The 15,000-nt window shown below is 51.8% G+C and overlaps 1 pseudogene; it reads right to left on the bottom strand.

The window, feature by feature from the left end:
* Positions 1-14,579: 14,579 nt before the first annotated feature.
* Positions 14,580-15,000, bottom strand: part of LOC128717472 (large subunit ribosomal RNA) — a 4,977-nt pseudogene continuing 4,556 nt past the window's right edge.

The raw sequence follows: 15,000 nt of genomic DNA, 5'->3' as shown, positions 1-15,000 counted from the left end.
TCGTTATATAATAAGCTTATCTCTAAGCTTTTTTGCGTTCAATGCTCAACGTTAAGCTATCCCTTCGCTTAGAACCTCGCTCTACATTTTGCCTTTGGACTTCTCGAAGCTCAACTTGTGAGCAGTTCCATGCACCACTATAGGTATCTCTTAGCTTAGTTCTAGCCATGTGCGTTCAAAGCTCAACGTTAAGCTGTGTTCTGCACCACAATCCTTATATAATAAGCTTATCTCTAAGCTTTTTTGCGTTCAATGCTCAACGTTAAGCTATCCCTTCGCTTAGAACCTCGCTCTATATTCAACTTTCAGATACCTCAAAGTTCAACTTATGTGGTCTGCTATCGAGCTTGAAGGGCTTCGTTCTCTGACAGAGGGGGGTTTTTGGGCCAAATTATGCAATATTAGTTTAACCTCCGTCGCAGAACCACATTTGACCAGGTCGAGAAAAAAATTTTTTCGTGACGACCTGGTCCCCCATAGTAGGGAATGAACATGACATCTTAACCATATTTGACCATTTTCAAATTTCTCGTCGCGGAATGATGACTTTACTAGTAAAATTTGTTCCGGGTAGGGACCTCCCATACAAAATTTTCATCGCTCCAAAAGTGATTTTGTTTCACTTTTCAACATTTACAAGGTCCATAAATCATGTTTTGAGACGATATGGAAAAAAAAATTTTTTGCCCGTCTCGACCAACTCGACCGATGGTGACCACAGTAGGGTGCTCCATACAAATTTTGCTTATGTGAAATTTTTCAGTGTAAAATAAGGTTTCTCCAATCGATCGCGGGTTTCACTTTTCATCATTTGCTAGGTCTAACTATGATGTTTTGAGTGGTCCCGCAAAAATTTTTTCTTGGACCGGGCCTTCCTTCCCGGCCCTGTCGGTGTGCTCTGCAGTAGGGTGCTCCATACAAATTTTCCTTATGTGGAATTTTTCAGTGTAAAATAAGGTTTTTCCAATCGATCGCGGGTTTCACTTTTCATCATTTGCTAGGTCTAACTATGATGTTTTGAGTGGTCCCGCAAAAATTTTTTCTTGGACCGGGCCTTCCTTCCCGGCCCTGTCGGTGTGCTCTGCAGTAGGGTGCTCCATACAAATTTTCCTTATGTGGAATTTTTCAGTGTAAAATAAGGTTTCTCCAATCGATCGCGGGTTTCACTTTTCATCATTTGCTAGGTCTAACTATGATGTTTTGAGTGGTCCCGCAAAAATTTTTTCTTGGACCGGGCCTTCCTTCCCGGCCCTGTCGGTGTGCTCTGCAGTAGGGTGCTCCATACAAATTTTCCTTATGTGGAATTTTTCAGTGTAAAATAAGGTTTCTCCAATCGATCGCGGGTTTCACTTTTCATCATTTGCTAGGTCTAACTATGATGTTTTGAGTGGTCCCGCAAAAATTTTTTCTTGGACCGGGCCTTCCTTCCCGGCCCTGTCGGTGTGCTCTGCAGTAGGGTGCTCCATACAAATTTTCCTTATGTGGAATTTTTCAGTGTAAAATAAGGTTTCTCCAATCGATCGCGGGTTTCACTTTTCATCATTTGCTAGGTCTAACTATGATGTTTTGAGTGGTCCCGCAAAAATTTTTTCTTGGACCGGGCCTTCCTTCCCGGCCCTGTCGGTGTGCTCTGCAGTAGGGTGCTCCATACAAATTTTGCTTATGTGGAATTTTTCAGTGTAAAATAAGGTTTCTCCAATCGATCGCGGGTTTCACTTTTCATCATTTGCTAGGTCTAACTATGATGTTTTGAGTGGTCCCGCAAAAATTTTTTCTTGGACCGGGCCTTCCTTCCCGGCCCTGTCGGTGTGCTCTGCAGTAGGGTGCTCCATACAAATTTTCCTTATGTGGAATTTTTCAGTGTAAAATAAGGTTTCTCCAATCGATCGCGGGTTTCACTTTTCATCATTTGCTAGGTCTAACTATGATGTTTTGAGTGGTCCCGCAAAAATTTTTTCTTGGACCGGGCCTTCCTTCCCGGCCCTGTCGGTGTGCTCTGCAGTAGGGTGCTCCATACAAATTTTCCTTATGTGGAATTTTTCAGTGTAAAATAAGGTTTCTCCAATCGATCGCGGGTTTCACTTTTCATCATTTGCTAGGTCTAACTATGATGTTTTGAGTGGTCCCGCAAAAATTTTTTCTTGGACCGGGCCTTCCTTCCCGGCCCTGTCGGTGTGCTCTGCAGTAGGGTGCTCCATACAAATTTTCCTTATGTGGAATTTTTCAGTGTAAAATAAGGTTTCTCCAATCGATCGCGGGTTTCACTTTTCATCATTTGCTAGGTCTAACTATGATGTTTTGAGTGGTCCCGCAAAAATTTTTTCTTGGACCGGGCCTTCCTTCCCGGCCCTGTCGGTGTGCTCTGCAGTAGGGTGCTCCATACAAATTTTGCTTATGTGGAATTTTTCAGTGTAAAATAAGGTTTCTCCAATCGATCGCGGGTTTCACTTTTCATCATTTGCTAGGTCTAACTATGATGTTTTGAGTGGTCCCGCAAAAATTTTTTCTTGGACCGGGCCTTCCTTCCCGGCCCTGTCGGTGTGCTCTGCAGTAGGGTGCTCCATACAAATTTTCCTTATGTGGAATTTTTCAGTGTAAAATAAGGTTTCTCCAATCGATCGCGGGTTTCACTTTTCATCATTTGCTAGGTCTAACTATGATGTTTTGAGTGGTCCCGCAAAAATTTTTTCTTGGACCGGGCCTTCCTTCCCGGCCCTGTCGGTGTGCTCTGCAGTAGGGTGCTCCATACAAATTTTCCTTATGTGGAATTTTTCAGTGTAAAATAAGGTTTCTCCAATCGATCGCGGGTTTCACTTTTCATCATTTGCTAGGTCTAACTATGATGTTTTGAGTGGTCCCGCAAAAATTTTTTCTCTTAGCCAATCGACCCTTTCGTCCATGTCGGTGTGTTCTGCAGTAGGGTGCTCCAACCAAGTTTTCCTAATGAAAGTTTTTCGTGGTTTCGTGTGAGTTAAAAACTCCGGAACTTGGCTTATTTTCACCATAATTTCCACATATGGTGACCAACTCAATAAACGTTTTGTGCGTATCCTATGGACAGTTTTTCGCGTTCAACTTGGTGAACTAGGGTTGTTTTCCCGAAGGGTAGAAAAATCTGGACTTAGCCAAATTTTGAAATCTCCAACCAATCTTGGCCTGTTAGATTATCTTGGTTGGGTTGCTATGGGCTGCTACGGCCTACTTGATAGGCAATGTTTCAACTCTTGGAAGCTTTCGTGGTTGTTTAGAACTGTCCATGGCCTTCTTGATAGAAATGGCTTATGGTGGCCATGGACTTAGCAACATTTTGAGATCCAATCTTGGCCTGTTAGAGTATCTTGGTTGGTTTGCTATGGGCTGGTACGGCCTACTTGATAGGCAATGTTTCAACTCTTGGAAGCTTTCGTGGTTGCTAAGCACTGTCCATGGCCTTCTTGATTGAAATGGCTTATGGTGGCCATGGACTTAGCCAAATTTTGAATTCTCCAACCAATCTTGGCCTGTTAGAGTATCTTGGTTGGGTTGCAATGGGCTGCTACGGCCTACTTGATAGGCAATGTTTCAACTCTTGGAAGCTTTCGTGGTTGCTAAGCACTGTCCATGGCCTTCTTGATAGAAATGGCTTATGGTGGCCATGGACTTAGCCAAATTTTGAAGTCTCCAACCAATCTTGGCCTGTTAGAGTATCTTGGTTGGGTTGCTATGGGCTGCTACGGCCTACTTGATAGGCAATGTTTCAACTCTTGGAAGCTTTCGTGGTTGCTAAGCACTGTCCATGGCCTTCTTGATAGAAATGGCTTATGGTGGCCATGGACTTAGCCAAATTTTGAATTCTCCAACCAATCTTGGCCTGTTAGAGTATCTTGGTTGGGTTGCTATGGGCTGCTACGGCCTACTTGATAGGCAATGTTTCAACTCTTGGAAGCTTTCGTGGTTGCTAAGCACTGTTCGTGGCCTTCTTGGTAGAAATGGCTTATCGTGGCCATGGACTTAGCAAAATTTTGAATTCTCCAACCAATCTTGGCCTGTTAGAGTATCTTGGTTGGTTTGCTATGGGCTGGTACGGCCTACTTGATAGGCAATGTTTCAACTCTTGGAAGCTTTCGTGGTTGCTAAGCACTGTCCATGGCCTTCTTGATTGAAATGGCTTATGGTGGCCATGGACTTAGCCAAATTTTGAATTCTCCAACCAATCTTGGCCTGTTAGAGTATCTTGGTTGGGTTGCAATGGGCTGCTACGGCCTACTTGATAGGCAATGTTTCAACTCTTGGAAGCTTTCGTGGTTGCTAAGCACTGTCCATGGCCTTCTTGATAGAAATGGCTTATGGTGGCCATGGACTTAGCCAAATTTTGAAGTCTCCAACCAATCTTGGCCTGTTAGAGTATCTTGGTTGGGTTGCTATGGGCTGCTACGGCCTACTTGATAGGCAATGTTTCAACTCTTGGAAGCTTTCGTGGTTGCTAAGCACTGTCCATGGCCTTCTTGATAGAAATGGCTTATGGTGGCCATGGACTTAGCCAAATTTTGAATTCTCCAACCAATCTTGGCCTGTTAGAGTATCTTGGTTGGGTTGCTATGGGCTGCTACGGCCTACTTGATAGGCAATGTTTCAACTCTTGGAAGCTTTCGTGGTTGCTAAGCACTGTTCGTGGCCTTCTTGGTAGAAATGGCTTATCGTGGCCATGGACTTAGCAAAATTTTGAATTCTCCAACCAATCTTGGCCTGTTAGAGTATCTTGGTTGGGTTGCTATGGGCTGGTACGGCCTACTTGATAGGCAATGTTTCAACTCTTGGAAGCTTTCGTGGTTGCTAAGCACTGTCCATGGCCTTCTTGATTGAAATGGCTTATGGTGGCCATGGACTTAGCCAAATTTTGAATTCTCCAACCAATCTTGGCCTGTTAGAGTATCTTGGTTGGGTTGCAATGGGCTGCTACGGCCTACTTGATAGGCAATGTTTCAACTCTTGGAAGCTTTCGTGGTTGCTAAGCACTGTCCATGGCCTTCTTGATAGAAATGGCTTATGGTGGCCATGGACTTAGCCAAATTTTGAAGTCTCCAACCAATCTTGGCCTGTTAGAGTATCTTGGTTGGGTTGCTATGGGCTGCTACGGCCTACTTGATAGGCAATGTTTCAACTCTTGGAAGCTTTCGTGGTTGCTAAGCACTGTCCATGGCCTTCTTGATAGAAATGGCTTATGGTGGCCATGGACTTAGCCAAATTTTGAATTCTCCAACCAATCTTGGCCTGTTAGAGTATCTTGGTTGGGTTGCTATGGGCTGCTACGGCCTACTTGATAGGCAATGTTTCAACTCTTGGAAGCTTTCGTGGTTGCTAAGCACTGTTCGTGGCCTTCTTGGTAGAAATGGCTTATCGTGGCCATGGACTTAGCAAAATTTTGAATTCTCCAACCAATCTTGGCCTGTTAGAGTATCTTGGTTGGTTTGCTATGGGCTGGTACGGCCTACTTGATAGGCAATGTTTCAACTCTTGGAAGCTTTCGTGGTTGCTAAGCACTGTCCATGGCCTTCTTGATTGAAATGGCTTATGGTGGCCATGGACTTAGCCAAATTTTGAATTCTCCAACCAATCTTGGCCTGTTAGAGTATCTTGGTTGGGTTGCAATGGGCTGCTACGGCCTACTTGATAGGCAATGTTTCAACTCTTGGAAGCTTTCGTGGTTGCTAAGCACTGTCCATGGCCTTCTTGATAGAAATGGCTTATGGTGGCCATGGACTTAGCCAAATTTTGAAGTCTCCAACCAATCTTGGCCTGTTAGAGTATCTTGGTTGGGTTGCTATGGGCTGCTACGGCCTACTTGATAGGCAATGTTTCAACTCTTGGAAGCTTTCGTGGTTGCTAAGCACTGTCCATGGCCTTCTTGATAGAAATGGCTTATGGTGGCCATGGACTTAGCCAAATTTTGAATTCTCCAACCAATCTTGGCCTGTTAGAGTATCTTGGTTGGGTTGCTATGGGCTGCTACGGCCTACTTGATAGGCAATGTTTCAACTCTTGGAAGCTTTCGTGGTTGCTAAGCACTGTTCGTGGCCTTCTTGGTAGAAATGGCTTATCGTGGCCATGGACTTAGCAAAATTTTGAATTCTCCAACCAATCTTGGCCTGTTAGAGTATCTTGGTTGGGTTGCTATGGGCTGGTACGGCCTACTTGATAGGCAATGTTTCAACTCTTGGAAGCTTTCGTGGTTGCTAAGCACTGTCCATGGCCTTCTTGATAGAAATGGCTTATGGTGGCCATGGACTTAGCAACATTTTGAAGTCTCCAACCAATCTTGGCCTGTTAGAGTATCTTGGTTGGGTTGCTATGGGCTGGTACGGCCTACTTGATAGGCAATGTTTCAACTCTTGGAAGCTTTCGTGGTTGCTAAGCACAGTTCGTGGCCTTCTTGATAGAAATGGCTTATGGTGGCCATGGACTTAGCAAAATTTTGAAGTCTCCAACCAATCTTGGCCTGTTAGAGTATCTTGGTTGGGTTGCTATGGGCTGCTACGGCCTACTTGATAGGCAATGTTTCAACTCTTGGAAGCTTTCGTGGTTGCTTAGGATAAGAATCCCGACGAGAAAGGTTTCCCGGACTTATAAAAATAACCGATTAGCCCCAAGGACACATCTTCCTTGAAAGGCTAATCATGCACCACACACCACACCACCCATAGGCTTGCAAGCAGCACTCTTGTCGAGTGCAGCAAGCCTATGCTCACATCAACTACCGTACACGTACCACCATAGGCTTGCAAGCAGCACTCTTGTCGAGTGCAGCAAGCCTATGCTCATCAACTACCATACGTACCACCACAGCCTTGCAAGCAGCACTCTTGTCGAGTGCAGCAAGCCTATACTCCACGAACTAACCACTTCACCACCAAGCATGGGTCGCCTGAGAGGATCGATGCGAACGCATCTCTACAACTCGCAGCTCCCAGCCTGTAGTCCCGTCGTTTGCGGGCGGTCGAAGGTGTCGAAACTAGTTGTATCCACGGTCGACGGGAGCACAGCCACCAGGGTTCCCTGTGATAAGGTACTTCCACGTGCAGCGTGCACCCGCCCGTTGCGGCTCAGTCTAGTGCTATAGCGGGGATGAGACGGCAGTGTGCACGGGGCAGCACCGACGGATCTCAGAGGGTTGTTAAGCCCGCTAGCTTCCGATCACCTAATGGGTTTATGATGCGCTATCAGCTCGGATTGGATACGACCTTAGAGGCGTTCAGGCATAATCCAGCGGACGTAGCGTCATACCAAAGTCCGGTCGAACTAGTATTGAGCCAGTGGTCCGTACCTGTGGTTCCTCTCGTACTGCACAGGAATTCCGTTAAGATAGCAGCATACAGCACACACCAGTAGGGTAAAACTAACCTGTCTCACGACGGTCTAAACCCAGCTCACGTTCCCTTGAAAGGGTGAACAATCCTACGCTTGGTGAATTTTGCTTCACAATGATAGGAAGAGCCGACATCGAAGGATCAATAAGCCACGTCGCTATGAACGCTTGGCGGCCACAAGCCAGTTATCCCTGTAGTTGCGAGCGAACCTCCGTAGTGAACGGACGTGTTGTGGATGAGCTCTTGTCGACGCGTGCGTGTGAGTGTATACTGTGAGTGCATACTGAGTAAGACAAAGTGTGCGAAAGAGACACCAAACGGCCACCGAGGACCTTGGTTCCACGTGTCCGGCCCCCGATCTCGGCCGCCGACCCCCCACCCAAATTTCACCCCCCCACCTATCAAGGGGGGGGAGTTTTTCGTGGGCAGGTTTTTGTTGAATATTAAGGCGAATTGTGAACCGATCCGGACGATTAAGGTGTCGTTGGATGCGTCTCGGTAAGACGCATCTTACAAAATTTTGTATGTGTGTGTGTGTGCGTTACACCGGAAGTGGCACTTGAAAAACTGTGAGTTTTTGGTGGGGGACCGTTTTACCCCCCAAAAAAGTGCGTTAGTGATCTTAAAAACACTTGAGGACTATAAGTGAGAATATCCCGCGTCGATAGAGTGGTCTAACATTTTTGTCTAACATTTTTGTGCGACGAACCGTTGCGGAGTTATAGGCTTCCAAAGTTGGAGGTTTTGGCGATTTCCGGCGTCTTTCGTTCCCATACATTTTGTATGGGACAGCTGTTCGGTGGCGCGTTCTTGGCCGAGTACCGTGTGTCGTCGCGTGTGACGTCAGTGCAAAGTACCGGTTTGCGCCCGATCTGGCGTTGTCGCCGCGAGTGTGCTGAAGAACATAACGGTAAAGCCCGGTGCAAGCGCACCGAAAAGTGTAACTTTTTGGCAAAGTGCACGATTTAAGGCACTTTCCGTTTGCCGTGTGTTCCTGTGTGCGTGCGTGTGTGCGAGTGTTTGGAGTGAAAATCGGCCGTATCAGACAGGCCACGCGTGCCAGGGCTTTGGTTTCACGTGTCCGGCCCCCGATCCTGGCCGCCGACCCCCCACCCAAATTTCACCCCCCCACCCCTTAAGGGGGGGGAGTTTTTCGTGGGCAGGTTTTTGTTGAATATTAAGGCGAATTGTGAACCGATCCGGACGATTAAGGTGTCGTTGGATGCGTCTCGGTAAGACGCATCTTACAAAATTTTGTATGTGTGTGTGTGTGCGTTACACCGGAAGTGGCACTTGAAAAACTGTGAGTTTTTGGTGGGGGACCGTTTTACCCCCCAAAAAGTGCGTTAGTGATCTTAAAAACACTTGAGGACTATAAGTGAGAATATCCCGCGTCGATAGAGTGGTCTAACATTTTTGTGCGACGAACCGTTGCGGAGTTATAGGCTTCCAAAGTTGGAGGTTTTGGCGATTTCCGGCGTCTTTCGTTCCCATACATTTTGTATGGGACAGCTGTTCGGTTGCGCGTTCTTGGCCGAGTACCGTGTGTTTCTGTGTGCGTGCGTGTGTGCGAGTGTTTGGAGTGAAAATCGGCCGTATCAGCCAGGCCACGCGTGCCAGGGCTTTGGCTTCAAGTGTCCGGCCCCCGATCCTGGCCGTCGACCCCCCTCCCAAATTTCACCCCCCCACCCCTTAAGGGGGGGGAGTTTTTCGTGGGCAGGTTTTTGTTGAATATTAAGGCGAATTGTGAACCGATCCGGACGATTAAGGTGTCGTTGGATGCGTCTCGGTAAGACGCATCTTACAAAATTTTGTATGTGTGTGTGTGTGCGTTACACCGGAAGTGGCACTTGAAAAACTGTGAGTTTTTGGTGGGGGACCGTTTTACCCCCCAAAAAGTGCGTTAGTGATCTTAAAAACACTTGAGGACTATAAGTGAGAATATCCCGCGTCGATAGAGTGGTCTAACATTTTTGTGCGACGAACCGTTGCGGAGTTATAGGCTTCCAAAGTTGGAGGTTTTGGCGATTTCCGGCGTCTTTCGTTCCCATACATTTTGTATGGGACAGCTGTTCGGTTGCGCGTTCTTGGCCGAGTACCGTGTGTCGTCGCGTGTGTTTCTGTGGGGAGTCAATCAACGCGCTACGTCGCCGCGAGTCGGGGAGAACACCTCCCCCGACTCCCCCCCCCCTCCACCCTCACCCGTAACAGTGAGAGGTGGAGATGTCGTCGACGGGGCGAACCCTCCGTTCCAGGACGGAGTCAACGGAGGAGAGGCCGGCGAAGCTCTCCACTATTCTGGAGCCGCGAGTGGCTCTTACACGAACATCTGTTCCGGGAGCGAAGCAGCAGTCCCCGGAAATGTCGGAGCTGAGACAGCTCCTCAATGAGACGTCGCTCACCAACGAGCAGCTGCGAGCGACGATCGTGGGTCTGCAACAGGAGATCCAGATGCTCCGGCAGCAGATGGAAACAAATGCTGTGCAGGCCCGGCAAGATTTGCAGCTGGCCCGAGAGGAAGCCCGGATGCGCGAGACGCTGGCTCGTGAAGACAACGAGCGCCTGCGCAACGAGCTGAGGGAGGAGCGAGCCAGCTTCCAAGAGCTCCTTGCACAGACGCTGGGCTATGGAGGCAGCCAGAAGCAGCAGCAGCAGTACCAGCAGCAGCAGCAACAACAGCAGCAGCAACGTCGTGAGCAGCAGCAGCAACAGCGACAGCAGGGAGCGGTGTCGGCAACGGCAGCTCCGCTTTCAGACCCGGAAGGCGGCTCTTGGGCTGAAGTGGTGCGTCGTAAGCCGGCCCGGCAACCGGGGAACAAGCCGCAGCAACAGCAGCAGCAGTGGCCGCAACTACCGCAACGGGCAGCGGTTCAGCGACAGCCGATCGCAGGACCGTCTAAGCAGCAGCCCCAGCAACATCAGGGACAACAGGCCCGGGGTAGCCAGCCTGGAGCACAACGAGGAGGTCGGCGTCAGCGGCAGCGAAAAACCAAGCCGGACGCTATTGAAATCGCCCCAGCTGAGGGACAAACCTGGACGGAGGTGTACCAGGCTGTCCGAACGGCTCCAGAAATGGAGAAACATGCTGAGGCCCTAGGCGTCGGGCGACGCACCACACGCTCCAGGCTTGTCATGGAGCTGAAGGAGAGCGCGGACGCTGCAGAAGTTCTGCAGTGCATCAAGCAGGTCTGCGCAAAGGCAGAACGGCCGGCCTCAGCTCGGCTGGTCACGCCTATGGTCGAAATCCGGTTGGACGCTGTCGACCCTTTAGCGAAGGAGACCGATGTGGCGATGGCGCTGACCAACCTGTGCCAATGCGAGGTGGAGGAGACATCGGTTCGCCTGCGACCTGCCTGGGACGGCACGAAAGTGGCGATAGTCCGCGTAACAGCCAGGGCTGCGGAGGGTCTGGTCGACAAGAGCGTCAAGATCAAATACACATCGTGTCTGATCCGGAAGGTGGCTCCTCTGCAGGCGCGTCAGCAACGGTGCTACAAGTGCCTCGAGATGGGGCACGTCCGAGCTGCGTGCAGGAGCGAAGTGGACCGCTCGACAAGCTGCATTCGCTGCGGGAAGCCGGATCACCAGGCGAAGAGCTGCACGGCGGAGGTGCGCTGCGTCGTGTGCAGCGGCCCGCACCCGGTCGGGCATCCGACGTGCCGGCGCTAAAAGTGCTGCAAGTGAACCTCGGGCGAAGCCGGGCAGCCCAAGACCTCATGCTGCAGACGGCTCGCGAGTTAGGGGCTCAGGTGGTGCTCGCCTGCGAACTATATCGACCACCTCGGGATGATCCGCGGTGGGCCATCGATGCGGAACAGAGCGTGGCGATAATAGCAACAGGGGCGTACCCTATTCAACGGCTTTGGGGGAGCGTCGTCCCGGGACTCGTGGTGGCCACCATAGCGGGAGTAACGTTCGCCAGCTGCTACGTGCCACCCAGCAGCGGCATCGAAGACTTCGAAAGCTTCCTCGGTGCGGTGGAGGTGTCTCTGGTCGGACACACAACATCGGTCCTGGCCGGGGACTTCAACGCCTGGAATGAGGAGTGGGGGAGTGCGCGCACCACCCGGAAGGGGCAGGAGCTCCTGAGCGTGGTGGAGCAGCTGGCGCTGCATACGCTGAACCGCGGCAACGTGCCCACGTTTAAGGGCAACGGGGTTGCGCGGGAAAGCGTTATCGACGTTTCTTTTGCCAGCCAAACTATTGCGCGACCGGACTCCTGGCGCGTGCTCGATCGCTTTTCCAGCAGCGACCATGCCTACGTCCAGTTCCAGGTGGGCGTCCCAGGACAACGCCCCAAGCGACGAGGCCAGCAGCAGCAGCGAAGTCGAGACGGGACAGCCAGACACGCCGGGACCCGGTGGAAGACGACGCAATTCGATAACAAGTGCTTCGACACCGCCCTCACATGCGGCCACTTCGAGCAGGTCGCAACTCCGGAGGGGCTGATCGGCGGACTGACCCAGGCGTGCGATGAGATCATGGAGAGAGTACACGGGGCTACTTTCCATCGCAAGCCCCAGGTGTACTGGTGGTCTCCTGAGATCGAGCGCCTGAGGGAGGAATGCGGAGCAGCGGAGGCCGCCCATCGCAGGGCCCAACCTTCGGAGCGTGCGGTGACGTCGGCCAGGCTGCAGGGCTGTCGACGATTGCTGCAGGCCGCCATTCACAGCAGTAAGGAGGACTGTATGCAAGAGCTGATCGATGGGGTCGAAGCCGAGGTGTTCGGACTCGGTTACAAGGTTGTTCGAGCAAAACTACGTAACAGGGCACCACCGGAAACGGACCGAGCCGTACTAGGTCCGATCGTCGAAGCCTTGTTCCCGAATCATCCGGCGTTTGAGTGGCCGGACATCGATGCGTGCAGCGAGGCTCTGAGGCCGGTCACGAGCTCGGAAATTCTTTCGCTGGCCGAGCGGATGGCCACCTCCAAGGCGCCAGGGCTGGACGGTATCCCGAATGCCGCAGTGAAGGCGGCAATGCGGAAGCACCCGGAGGTCTTCGCCAAGGTGTACAATCAGCTGCTCGAGCGAGGGGAGTTTCCTGCGGCATGGAAGGAGGCACGCCTTGTGTTGGTCACGAAGCCAGGTAAGCCGCCGGGCGATCCGTCGTCGCACCGCCCGCTGCTAATGCTGGGAGCAGTCGCCAAGGGGTTCGAACGGCTGATCTTAGATCGGCTGAACGACCACTTGGAGGACAGCGATGCTCCTCGCCTGTCGGCAAGGCAGTACGGGTTCCGGCGCGGTCGTTCCACGCTTCAGGCCATCGAGCGGGTGATCGAGCGAGGACAACACGCGAGGACGTTTCACCGCACCAACCAGCGGGATCCTCGATGTCTGGTGGTGGCAGCACTGGACGTCAGGAACGCCTTTAACTCTGCCAGCTGGAAGGCGATCGCGGTTGCCCTGCAGAAGCTGATGGTTCCTGCAGCCCTCCAGAAAATATTGCGCAGCTACTTTTCTGAGAGGAGGCTGGTGTACGAGACCAGCGAGGGGCCAGTGCGTCGTACGGTCACGGCGGGCGTTCCACAGGGCTCAATCCTGGGCCCGACCCTGTGGAACGCGATGTACGACGGCGTGCTTCGGCTGGTGCTGCCTGAGGGCGCCGAAGTGATCGGCTTTGCGGATGACGTCGTGGTGCTGGCGAGCGGGACGACGCCGGAAGCAGCGACGGGACTGGCGGAGACGGCGGTAGCAATGATCAGCTCGTGGATGGCGCAACACCACCTGGAGCTCGCTCCGGCCAAGACCGAGCTGGTCATTGTGTCTACGATGAGACGAGACAACACCCGAGTCCCGGTGAGTATCAATGGAGTACAGAAACTGCCGACCCGCACCTTGAAATATTTAGGAGTTGTCATCGAGGACCACTTGTCGTGGAGGCCACACGTAGAGCAGGCCACGACGAAAGCGCTCCGTGTGGCGCAGGGGATTTCCCGGCTGCTCCGAAATCATGGTGGGCCAAAGAGTGCGAAGCGGCGGCTGCTTGCATCGGTGGTGGACTCCACCCTCCGCTACGCCGCGCCGATTTGGCACGAGGCAGTCCGGCTCCGGGAGTGTTGCAGACAGCTGAACCGCGTGCAAGGACTGTACGCACGGCCAGTAGCTCGCACCTTCATTACAGTGCGCCATGAGGTGGCAACGGTCCTTGCCAGCGTCATCCCCATCGTGCTGCAGGTGACGGAAGACGCTCGCTGCTACCAGCGGCATCGGACGACGGGAGCAAGTCTACGCGAACTGCGCACCGAGGAGCGGATAAACACGATGGTCGAGTGGCAGCGTCAGTGGGACCAGCTAGAATCGGAAAGCCGCTACACCCGATGGACGCACCGGACCATCCCGGACTTGGCGGCATGGAAGAACCGGCAACACGGAGAGATGACTTTCCACCTTGCACAGATCCTCTCCGGCCATGGGTTCTTCCATGAGTACCTGTGCGTGAAACATCTGGCACCATCCGCCGACTGTACCAGGTGCCCGGGAGTCCTGGAGACGGCCGAGCATGTATTCTTCGACTGTCCGAGGTTCGCGGACGTCCGGCATGAATTACTCGGCGAGGAAGACGAAGCGGCTGTGACGCCTGACAACATTGAGGCGTTCATGCTTAGTAGCCGAACACGATGGAGCAAAGTCTGCGAGGCGGCACGAATCATCACCACGGAGCTGCAGCAGGACTGGTATATTGAACGTGCCACCAGCGCCAGGGCCGAGATGGTTGCTGCAGCGCAGACAATTGATGATGCTTACAACACCACGCTGGCAGAACGTAACGAGCGACGAAATGAGGCCCGCAGGCAACAAACGCGTGAGAGACAGGCGGAAAGGCCACCTCCTATGCACCCGGATGGGCGCCCGTACACGGAGGAGGAGCTGGCCCAGCGAGAACAGCGCATGGAACAGACGCGGGACAGGGTCCGCAGACACCGGGCCCGTCGGAAGGTGGAAAGCGGCGAGGCGGTGGACTGCCGCGACTATCTCTGGGCCCTGTTTGGCGTTGATGCGTTCAGGGAGGCGGACGAAGAAAGTGATTAGGGGACACGACTGTCCATTAGGGGCGGAATGTTGCAGCCAACAGGCAAAAAACAAATCATGCAACAAGGCACGACTGCCTAGATAGTTTGTCGGAAATGTAACGGGCAAGGGGACGAAATGTTGCAGCCAACAGGCAAAAAGAAATCACGCAACAAGGCACGACTGCCTAGATAGTTTGTCGGAAATGTAACGGGCAAGGGGACGAAATGTTGCAGCCAACAGGCAAAAAAAGAAAAATCATGCAACAAGGCACGACTGCCTAGATAGTTTGTCGGAAATGTAACGGGCAAGGGGACGAAATGTTGCAGCCAACAGGCAAAAAAAGAAAAATCATGCAACAAGGCACGACTGCCTAGATGGTTTGTCGGAAATGTAACGGGCAAGGGGACGAAATGTTGCAGCCAACAGGCAAAAAAAAGAAAAATCATGCAACAAGGCACGACTGCCCAGATAAGACACGTTTGTTGGAAAAATGTAACGGGCAAGGGGAGCCCTCTTTCGCCGATCCCTCGCGGGTAAGCATAGAAGGGCAGGGGTTTTAGTTAAATAAAACCAACTTTGATAAAAAAAAGCCAGTTATCCCTGTGGTAACTTTTCTGACACCTCTTGCTAAAAACTCATTAACA

The sequence above is a fragment of the Anopheles marshallii genome (genome assembly GCF_943734725.1).
Source record: "Anopheles marshallii chromosome X unlocalized genomic scaffold, idAnoMarsDA_429_01 X_unloc_53, whole genome shotgun sequence".
Lineage (NCBI taxonomy): Eukaryota > Metazoa > Arthropoda > Insecta > Diptera > Culicidae > Anopheles > Anopheles marshallii.
This window is presented reverse-complemented; position numbering and strand designations above follow the sequence as displayed.